Raw genomic sequence first — 11,949 nt, 5'->3', positions numbered from 1 at the left:
GGTTTGTGTACGTCTGGGTGAAACCTGGATCCCATCGTTCTATATCGCATCCCATTTTCACATCTTATCCTAAAAGACAACCAGAGAAATTCCTGTGGTCTTCTTTTATCAAGCGGTGAAATACAAACACAAAAATGACGATATATTTGTATATATTTTAGTAACCTGTTATTGACTGTATTACTTCATTTTCTTCCTGTTTTGCAGAAAACGTTCACTACCTTTATTGACAGGCTTGGCCATTTGCCTTCGTTATTTGTTTCCTGTTCAATTTTGAGGTTTGATGATTATTACAAGAGAAGGTGTCAAGGAGCACCGAAATTCAAGATTTACTTAGTTGAATTCTTAGAATATACGCCCTAAATGACAAATCCTAAATACCAAAACTCAAGTTCAGCGTGCTGATGACATCAACTTTTACTTTAACCACCCACCTCCAGTGCTAAGATTTGTAAAATGGTTGTTCAAAACACTTCCAAAGAAAGTGTCTTTAATGAAGATTTTTATACCCCAGTATGCTTACAGAAAACAAGCAGGCACGTATGATGCCCTTTTATACCTTACTAGCTACGTCAAAGAGGCAAAACAGGATACGCGTCCTGCAGTGGCTAGATAGATTTACCATGCTTTTGACGTTGTTAACCATGAGATTTACCTACGGCTTCCCGGAAGTTTGATGAAGAAGGATAAATCTCTGACCGTGTATTTTGTTATTCAAATGATCGGCCAGACAGCCGTGGATGAACTTTTTTCGTGTGATCCTTGACGGCTCGACCTATCTCGTCTGTTATTCCCAGGTGATAGTGAGGAGAATTTAAACCTTTTTATTTTAGATTTTAAAAGTACTTGGATTGCTGGTTTTCTGAAACTAAAATAATACTGATATAGATGATTCTCTCATTACCTGCTGTTTGATCCTCACCTAAAGCCAATTCCCACCCTCCTAAGAAAAAAATTAAGGGGCATACCCTAACAGAGATTCAAACGCTTCCAGTAATGGGTGTAGCCAAAATTAGGTGGACTCATGAACTGTGACTCATTCATGCAATTATCTCTGCTCTATGGTTACTCTTTTGACAAGTAGTATTATTTTTTAATTAATCCTCATTATCTAACATTACTTGGTGTTACCTTTCCCCACATGAAGGTTTTCATGAAGCCCTAAAATATATACTTTATTTTTCAGAACCTAAATAAAAATGTCAGTTTGGGTAAAATAGAGGTATTAGATTTTTGATTTTGGTAAGGTGGAGAGGTCAAGGATGCAGATTAGTTAAATGGCATAAATCGGAAGGTGGGAACTTTTGGCACTGAAAGAAGCGATTAAATACTGCAGATTGGCCAATACAGCGGAGTGTGGAGTGCATGCTTTTTCAGAAGCGATTATTGAGGTGGTTGTAGGAGTATCGGCACGCGCTGATGAGCCCTGAGACTTATAAAGCAGATAATATTTAAGGTTTCTGCATATGGGTTTATCACTGATTCAGTTAAAGACAAAGCTGAATGGCACAAGAAATGGGTGGTTAATGTAAATTTACGATTGTTTGGGAACTGACAGCTAAAGGTGTAAATGAAGTTAACATAAGATTGAAAATGGAAATACCACAAAGTTGATGGGATTACAAGTAAGATTCAGGAACTGCTTGGAAAAAGCATGGTTGGAGTAGCAGACGACTTGTGTAAAGTAAATCTGTGTGAGGGAAATCTTACAGTGAAATGCTGAGGAGTAATTATTCCTTTGTATAAAGGTAAAGGTGACAAATGTGACTATAAGTATTATGTAGGGAAAAACACTACTTGGGATACAAGTGGGAAGTTTTTGGTAAAGAATAAGAGACGCAAGACTGATGGGAAGGCATTGGGCTTAGACAAGAGGGTATGTGAATCAAGTGTTTGTTATTAAATAGTTATAAGAGAATTTTGGGTAAAGAAAAATCTCTATGGAATTTAGCCTAAAATAACATATGATAGTCAGATACAATGTGAGGTGCTGAGGATATGTGGTATAGAATATTTATTTTTAATTGATTGGGTAAAGATTGATACTGGAGTGCACCGTGTGTGCTAAGCAATATTTAGAATGGCGAGTGACTGGGTTGGTGTCATAGTGGGTCTAGTTAATGGTGTGTTGCGTAACTTGGGTTACATTATAGGCCTCTGATTTCATTATCTCATCTTTATTGTTTTTATGCCCTCTCCTCACTCAGTCACTGACAGACCATACAAATCCTGTGGCAGCTGCAAATGTTATACACTCATCACAACCCCTTGCACTCTCTTTAACTACAGCATATTCACATCCAACTCTCTTTGCTGTTCTTACTTTTATTACTCATCAGCCTTTTAATTGCTTCTATAGCCACTTTTGCAAAACTATTTCTCCTAAAAATAAAACTTTAATCCATTTACATTTTTGCTTCCAACTACATAATCAGATAAATGCAGCTGGCTACTCTTCACTATAAATATTAACCAGCTTGCCTTCCATCTGCTCTGTAACTTTGGTTCTCAGCAAGTTTTCTTTCCAATCATACCTGAGAGCATTCTTATTTAGAAAAATATGCATTCACAGCAATCAAGCCTATTCTGAATGCATTCTCATTTAGATCGTTTATTCATATACATGTATATATATGTATATATATATATATATATATATATATATATATATATATATATATATATATATATATATATAAATATATATATATATATATATATAAATATATATATATAAATATATATATAAATATATATATATATAAATATATATATATATATATATATATATATATATATATATATATATATATATATATATATATATGTATATGTATATATATGTAATATATAATTATATATATATACATTATATATATATATATATATATATATATATATATATATATATATATATATATATATATATATATATATATTATATATATTCATATTTATAAATTCGTCCCTTCAGCCCGTTAGCTAGGAAATAAAATTTAATGGTGGCTGGAGGAGACTCCACTAAGGGGGGATGAACTTATCGCCTGATTTTGGGGGGACCATACTGACCTCTTAGCCCCAGCATAGTATGATTTTTGTGGGGGTAGAAAGCCGTTAGGGACAGAAAGACCAGTCAGGGCCGTAATTGAGCTGCTATGCTGACCCTTAAGAGACTTAGCTATAAGACCTATAACTTTTCGAACTTTGAGCTGTCTGTGATTGCCTCTTCCAGATCGACCGATGTCCTTGTCCCCAACCCTAGAAATCGAATGAGAAGGGATCATGACCTCGCTCGTCACTCCGTCTTGGGCTGCAAAAGCAAAAGCACCCAGTTGGTGTGGTCTCTCGTCCGTTTACACTGGCAAGATTTCGAGACATCTGCGGCCGAAATTCGTCTTTTGCAAGCGAGCTCCATGTACAGATGCAAAAAAGATGTCTTGAAGTTGCAATTAATGCCAGATCCTTTTTCTTCTCGTGAATTTCTCTCCATTTTCAGTATTTCCAACTTTTCATTCTCCTAAAACAAAGCCCCTTTGTTTCCAGTCAGCCTAACACGCACATTTGGCCCTCATGTCTTGTCCCAAGCTCAAATTAAATTAGTTCAGTGATAATGATTAGAGCATTTCCACCATAGTGTTCCCATGTGCTAATCAAATCTAACTGATCAATTCCTCCATGGTGCATAAGTAATTTCATGTGAGAGAAAGTCATTTGATTTGAATGCTAACTTGGAGTTCACTTCCTGAACCCTGTTATCTGGCTCTTTGAGTGGCCTGCCCCTGCCCTTGTGGACCAAAATAGCCTTAGACGTTTAACTGCCATCCTGCCACGTGCAAGAGTCTTCTGATTAAGCAGTCCAGCGGCACTGGAAACAGTTCCCCCTTTGCAAACAGTTGCGCGAACTACCCAAAATCATTCAACCAGTTTCAACCGCAGAAATTCATTTGCGTGTCAAACTATTTCCGGGCTGTAGCCCTTTCAGACTCAGTTAGTTGCTACGCACTGTCTAGCTTTATTGTACATTGTATGTACTTGCTTGTTGCTCAGTCAACCCGTTCATATTAATTTCCTGATTGCTCTGTTTGTAAAGAAATTTAGTTTAAAGTATTGACTGGTTTTTAAAAAGGCGACCTCCTCTTCTCTGTTCACTTAGATGTAATATCAAGGTAAGTCAGTTTATTCATTACATTCATCACTTATATTCTGAGCACTATGTGTTGGCCCTAAGGCAGTTGACAAAAAAATCCGTTTTCATTCTTCCAACTGGCCTCAGAATATATATATATATATATATATATATATATATATATATATATATATATATATATATATATATATATATATATATATATATATATATAGACACCGTATGTCTATGCAGTTAGCTTCGGAGTCAAAATAACAAAAATAAAAGTAAAATTTAATCCCTCCATGTCTCGTCCTTCAACGGTCTTTTTCAAGGGTGATTTAATGTTAATGTAAGGTACGTGATTACAGCCAAAAGAGGGCCGGTTAAAAGAATATTTACAATAAGAGAGAAAATATTTAAATACTTATTTAGGTTCTTTGATAATGAAACTGCCAGCAAGAATCAGACAAAAAAAAAAATTACTAACAATGAAACATATTAAGCTTTCGTGATTTACACCCGTCATTTTTATACTCACAAATATTAAGCCTCCAGTATTACTACATATTGAATTCGCTATACCTTGAGAATAACTTGCACACAAGGGGAATTATAACTGATAAGTACTTTTGCCCTGACAAGGATTCGAACCTTACATACTATAATAACACTTTAGCCCCTGCTTTAACCGAACGGCGGGAAGCCACTGTTATAAGATGACCTAACGGCGATGACAGTTAATATATTTCCACCGACCGAACCGCCAAGAGTACAGTATTATGAAGTATATCCTAACAAAGTGTAAATATTCACTCCAATACCAACCTCATTCCATTTATCTGAAGCAAAACAAATATACAGCGGGCAATTTCACCGAAGTTTACTGCTCAGTACTTACTATAATTTTGCTATAAAAACCAAGTGGCAGTGCCATGGCAACCTTCTTCGAGCATAATAACACAATACTCTCCGTCGTGAACACAAAATTCAAAATCAAATGGTCGCTTGCCAGGGAAGGGCTGGATGCTTCTCTGTGGGGAATTTTTTACCTGCCATTCCAGCGGATGTCATGGAAACTGAACGTAGCCCTGGTCAATAATCTGTCGCGTTCTTAAGGGCAAAGTAACATCTGAATCGGAGGGGTGTATCAGTAACTGGAGGGGAGAGAGAGAGAGAGAGAGAGAGAGAGAGAGAGAGAGAGAGAGAGAGAGAGAGAGAGAGAGAGAGAAATCCCTCATTCTTCAGATGTTTTCCAGTTTTTCGTCTGACGGAGGGAATTTGGGATTGTCAGCAAATCTGTTATTCCACATCTGATCATCATGATATTTATGAAACAAAACCAACCTACACAGGGTTGCCAGATTACAAGATTAGATATCCGTGACACTTAAAATTTCTCACCATATATATAAATTTATACCTTTATACACACCCAGACCAATATATTATAAAAACGTATAGACAATTATCACATAAGTAAAAACATAAAGCAAGGATTTTGATGGGTATAAAGAAAACAAAAGGAAAATAATTTGGAAAATCAATAATCAAAGCAAACAATAAAGAAACTAAACAAAAGGAGAATAATTTGGAAAATTAATAATCAATGCAAAAATACAGACACTGAACAAAAGGAGAATAATTTGGAAAATTAATAATCAATGCATACAATACAGAAACTAAACAAAAGGAAAATAATTTGGAAAATTAATGACCAATACAAACAATACAGAAACTAAACTAACTTTCTTTTCATTTGGAGCATATGAGTATCAATAAAAATAAAAAGAAATTTATATGCACGAAAAATGAACTTAAATCTTTAATTATATTTCTCATCGTTAGGTTATTTAAATTCTATTTTCATCAAGAGAATCTGAGAAAAGAGAGTATAAATTATAATTATATACAGTTTCAACTAAGAACCGTTATAAGGTAGTAAAAATATATTTCTATTATGATGAACTAAAATCGGGACAATAAGGGTGTCCCAGAAGGGTCAGTGCGGGACGGGACAGGGGACAAATTATCAAATTCGGGACATGTCCCAGAAAAACGGGACGTCTGGCAACCTTAACCTTACACTATGTTATTTACAAAGACTAGTTTCACACGTTATACCGGAACAGGAAAAAAAAAAAAAAAAAAAACTGATGCTCAGATATGTAAGAGGGTGCAACAAGAGCTGTGATCTCATGTACGTTATAAAATCAGGTAGAACTATATAGTAGCTCCGCGGCGGCGACTGCCTTCTAACTTAACTTTTTCTACAGTTTTTTGGTTGCTAATTATGAACTTACCTTTAATTTTTGGCGCTCGAGTGTAATTAACCCCTGAAGTCCACCTAACAAATTCGGGTTTCCATACGCTATCTTCACAAGACAGAGCATGGGTGCGTCTGTTTCGAACGGTTCATATCCCGTCCGGCAAGTGCAATAACTCGTTAACGTATTAGCAAAGACTAGTACTAAACACGGCGAAGGGACATTCCATTTGGCCGACAACAAGCAAATGCACCGTCAGTATCAGTGTAGAAAAAACCGGTTGAAAAGGCGCTGAGCTAATATATAGAATTACCCAAAATCAAAATTTTATAATTGGTAATTTAAATATAACTTTTTGAACCAACTTATGACTGAAAATCTGGGGACACTCCCAAAGTTAAACAAATGATTTTTTGACTGTGATCACTTTCGTCCGTATACGTTAGGATCCCTAAAAGTTTCATCGTTTTCTATGAACTCTTACAGAAAATGCATCAGTATAATTCTCTCTCTTCACTCGAATTCTTTTGTCAGCTATTACTCTTTTGTGGACAGCTTGCCTCCTAGATATGGATAAACTTGTGAAGCAAATCGTAAAACGGTCCAAGCGAACGTTCTGTTACAAATAATACTAGACACAGCCACACACACACACACACACGCACACACATACACACAGAGTTCGAGTTCGCATTAAACCCCGACAACCACGGCTCCAACGAGAACAATTTACTGCTGTTCAAATCCAAACATAGCAATTTTGTGGAGATATACCGCCGTTACTGGTCACCACAAAGGATATTGGGACTCGAACACGAGAGACAATTCATGACAAGCATACACATATGAACCTGTCTGATAATTCAAGTGCTAATGTGCCCAGAGGTATTACATCACATTACAGCCCATTCCAGCTCCACAGTCAAAAGGTAAAGGACCTCCAAGAATACTCCTGATATACAGGTTTCAGTGACCAAACACCTACATCCTCTTCTAACTGTTTCCCACAACCTTCACTGCTAGAGCCAACAGCCTCAACCATCTAAATTATTCCGAATATTCATTTCAAATACCTCAGCAATTCGCCTCAACATTATCCCCTCTGCAGACCTTCAGTATCCTACGAGTTTCTTACCAACTTCCACACCAAAGGTTACAAATTATAAAATAACCATTCATGTGTAAACCTAGCAATGAAAGAGAGTAATATTACATGTCATCGTAAAACTAAGCATCACTACTGTTGGCAGGACGACCATTTCACACCTTTACACGAACTGAAATTAAAACCTTATAATAATGAGTTATGTGAAATTGCGGAACCTCAAAAGAATTTGGATACTGATGCCTTATAAAGTGGGTAGCATGAGTAGTTCTTGGGGCACAGAAATGGAGAACGCTAACATGTTCCCAGTTAAACAATGCTTACGAGAAGTTAGCTAAGCAAGATATCTAGCAGGTTTGGTCTAAATAATAATTAACATCGTTTAGAAAAAGGAAACCACCAATTTAAGTAATCATGCCCAAATGATAAAGATCCCAGGAAGCTGCTGACATCCAAACAAGAGAACAATATTCTATTGATAGCAGAAAAGATCTGAGGCATATGAATTATAAAACAATTTCCACGGTTATCGGAAGGCTTACAAGCATTCCGGCAGCGTTACACAATATACTTTTGAAGTACGTACTGTGAAAAAGAAAGCTTCGAATAAAAAGTAACACCCACTACTCTCAAGTATTCAGAATCAAGAACGGTGTTACCTTAACAAATCATGGAGCAAGATATTGTCCTTGATCGCACAGTCAATTAATTCTTCGCAGTGCTGATGCTTAATCTCATGCCCCGCAAACTAAAATGGTTTTTTATCCAATCAAGATCCCTGTCAAAGCTAGCAGCAACGCGTCCTGTATATGGGAAATGGAAATAACTTCAACGATATTATAACTCCATACTCTACTATCTAATTCTATTCAATTTTAACCAACAATCATATCAATAATAAGGCGTAAAAACAACAGATTTCAGAACAACATCCTCAGGAACACCAGTTAATATAGGCTTATTACCAATATATAAAAAAAAAAAAAATTAAAAGAACTCCCTCTTGCAAGTCACCTAAAACCTGTATATGAGATCTAGCACATTGCCTCTAATTATTATGTTACAAAGCTGATTGTGATTAACAAAGTCAAAGGCTGGACTAAAATCAGTTTGGCCCAGTAAGTATTTATATTGTGTACAGTGTACAGTGATGTAACTAGTTAAGATATAAAATAGTATCAAAACTACTTAACTCTTTCCCGAAGGCAAACTGTCAGTCACGAACAAATGTTCAGATACTATTTTCCTTATTTAGGGGCTTGAAGGTAAACTTCCCACCAACCTTAAGAGATCACTATGAGAATGGAGACTGGCCTGTGACTTTTGTTATCAGTACTTGAGCAACCCAACAGAACCGTCATAATAATCGGCATTGCAAAATACTGCTTCGGAGTAGGAGCCCAAGGAATTTTTTAAACAATGGGGAAAAACCATCTGGAGCTTCTCCACCCAAACTGTTTAGGTTCTCAAGGATCATTCTTAAATTTGGATAAAAAAGCAAATTTGGTGAGAAGTAGCTCAGTTACAACAAAAAATACAATAGAAACCATCTGCTTATGTTAAAGAAAGCAGAAAACTAACCCAACATAAAACGGTGCACTTGATACATCCTTAACAAAACCTAGCCTCCTACCTTAACTGGGCAGCTTTGCCTCCGTGGAACCACCTTACTCTCCAATACAACCTAACCTAACTTAGCGAGTATTGGAAATTGGAGGTTTTGGGAATGGAAGCTTAAGGAGCATATGAAAGAGCCTGTATTTATTGAAATGAAGACTAAACTGGCTCAAATACAGCAAATAATACAATAGAAACCATCTGGTAATGATAAAAGAACCAGAAACCTAACCCAACATACAGCAACATTCTTTATACAACCTTAACCTAAAACACAGCATCCAACCGGGCTGGGAAGCTTTGCCTCCATAGAACCAGCCTTCTCTCTAATGCAACCTAACCTCACTTGGGATACAGTGTTCTATCATGACTATGGCTGAGGTATGCAAAAACAGATATGCATACAAATCACTACAAATGGATTTTAAATACATTTTTACATGACACAGGACACTTACTAAGATGAACACCTCTCAGTGTTTAACTATGAACTCAAATTCTATTTCCTCCACAGCCAACTAGTAAGCAGTACCTTTACTTGGGTTAGGCTAGAAGGTATCCTATAATTATCACTGCTTCACTTTTTACCAAAGGTTAAGAAAGGTCCAGGGGTTGATGAAGCCCGAGGCAGTTAAAGCAGTGGGTCCTAGATTAGGTTGTATCCCTCAAGGTATCGCTACCAGATTTTTTAATAGAAATTATAGGGATCCAGTAGCATGTTGCTTCCTGCATTGGGTAAGGGCGCATTCTTGCAAATACCCAGTTATTATTTTTAACAGTTCTCAATTTGGAATGCTTTTGCTTTGTTGTTACATTTTAATATGCTTACTATGAAAACCAGACATAATATAAAATTACTGTTGCCAAGATATTTACTAATAAATGTTGTCAACCAACTGGACTTTTTCTATGTTGTTTGTTCAGGTTTCGATGTTCACGTGAGTAAAACTCCCAATACGATTTTTTTGTCCAGGTGTTTTAGGTGAGGACGGGTGGCATATCTGAAACATCTTTTGTTATTTTCATCTGGAAATGCGGGCAGGTGGACAGTGCTGAAACCTGACTGGCTTTCAGTTCTAAGTTTTGCCAGTTGTGTGGAATTTTGGAATACAGGGATTGCTATTTTGGCAGGCTAGAATTTTTTGGTTTGTTTTGAATGTATTTTAATTTCAATTTGGAAAACAATCAATAGATTAATGATACCGGAACCCCTTATATCCCACAATTATAGGGACAACTGTGGGAAACTCGGATTTTTGGGTGGGGAAAATGCAAATGAGTGAAATACAAAGATATATTCTAAGATCCCCATGATACCGTACTTGTTCTGGTTCTGATTATTGCACAGTTTATTAAGCATTTTTAAAGTGATCGAGCTTTGGGTAAGCAAGGGCCTGTTACCTAGGTTACAGGGGTCCAGAGAAGAAAAGCCCTCACCCAAATCACGTAAGGACCCACTGCCCCTAAGTTTGGTTGGGATAGGTGTAGTTGAGAAAGGTTGCAATTCTATTAATCATTTTAATATATAGTGCCGTAAATTGTTGGGGGGGTGGTCCCCAGGGAGCAACCCCTCCCCCGCATAAAGACCTTGCACCTAGGTTAGGTTAAATACATCCTTGTAATTCACATTTAAAATCCTACTTACCCACTATGGTCCCACACAAACGTAGGATATAAGTGGGGGGTTCCCAGTATCTCCAAAACTATTAATTTGCTCTCTCGATGGACGTTAGAAACATTCAAGGCACACTTTAAATCTAACAAAAATAATTTTCAACTCCAAAAATGCAATTATGGTTTAAAGCAAAAATTTACTCATTATTCACTACTGTTATTTGCTCTATCAACCTGACTGTTTTTCACCACCCATAACCCTTGCTTCTCATTGCTGCTTCTCCATTATTATTGGGAAAAGCATGCCTTAGTTTTACCAGACACTGAGCTGATTAACAGCTCTCCTAGGCTGGCCCGAAGGAACACTTATTTTACGTGGCTGGGAACCAACTGGTTACTTAACGGGACCTAAGCTTGTGGAATCGAACCACATTATACGAGAAAATGAACTCACAGAAATACATTCCTCTAACTCTTCATCAGCCGGCCGCGGAATAACTATAATACTATACCGACCTAGTGAGGCATTACAAAATGATAATTAAAGAAAATATGGCCGATCGTTTATGCATTTTTACCTTCCTTAGACTTACCCCCTTCACCAATAGGCAACATCCTAACCTAACTTAAGGGTGGTAAACCTCTTTTCAGTTCCACAGAAATATTAACAAATTAAGTACTCCTTACCTTGCCAATTCATCCTTGCCAGCCCCGTTATTGTTGCCTTGACCAGAATCATGACTTAAGCCTATCAAAACGCTGCTTGAGATACTGGAACCAAAATTCGTTGCCCTTCGAAACAAATGCCTTATCTACTTCTTTGTTTGGTTAAACCAATTTTAAACTATCACAGATTCTTCCTCAATTTAAGCGACTGCATTTCTCCGTAATCCAGTTTACAGCAACAAGCACCACTATGACCAAAAATAACACCGTTGTAAGGTCCTTGGGATTCAGGACAGTGAGTAAACACTTCTTAAATATCAGTTTTTCGTCATCCTTTGCTCATTTTTGGAGAAGATTTGATACAGAGATTTTACACTAACTCCAAGTAGGCATGGCAACGTACAGTATATTGCGGAACCGTACAGATGCTTAGATCAGAACACAAGTCACATCTGTATTCAACACAAAGTGTCATATAATGGTCTCGGTTGAGACACAGTAACATGCATATTACCAAAATAACAGCGGTAACAAAAAAAAAATAATAAATAAAA

Source organism: Macrobrachium rosenbergii, chromosome 51 (assembly GCF_040412425.1).
Source record: "Macrobrachium rosenbergii isolate ZJJX-2024 chromosome 51, ASM4041242v1, whole genome shotgun sequence".
Lineage (NCBI taxonomy): Eukaryota > Metazoa > Arthropoda > Malacostraca > Decapoda > Palaemonidae > Macrobrachium > Macrobrachium rosenbergii.
The sequence above is the reverse complement of the archived record's forward strand: the minus strand, read 5'-3'. Positions refer to the sequence as shown.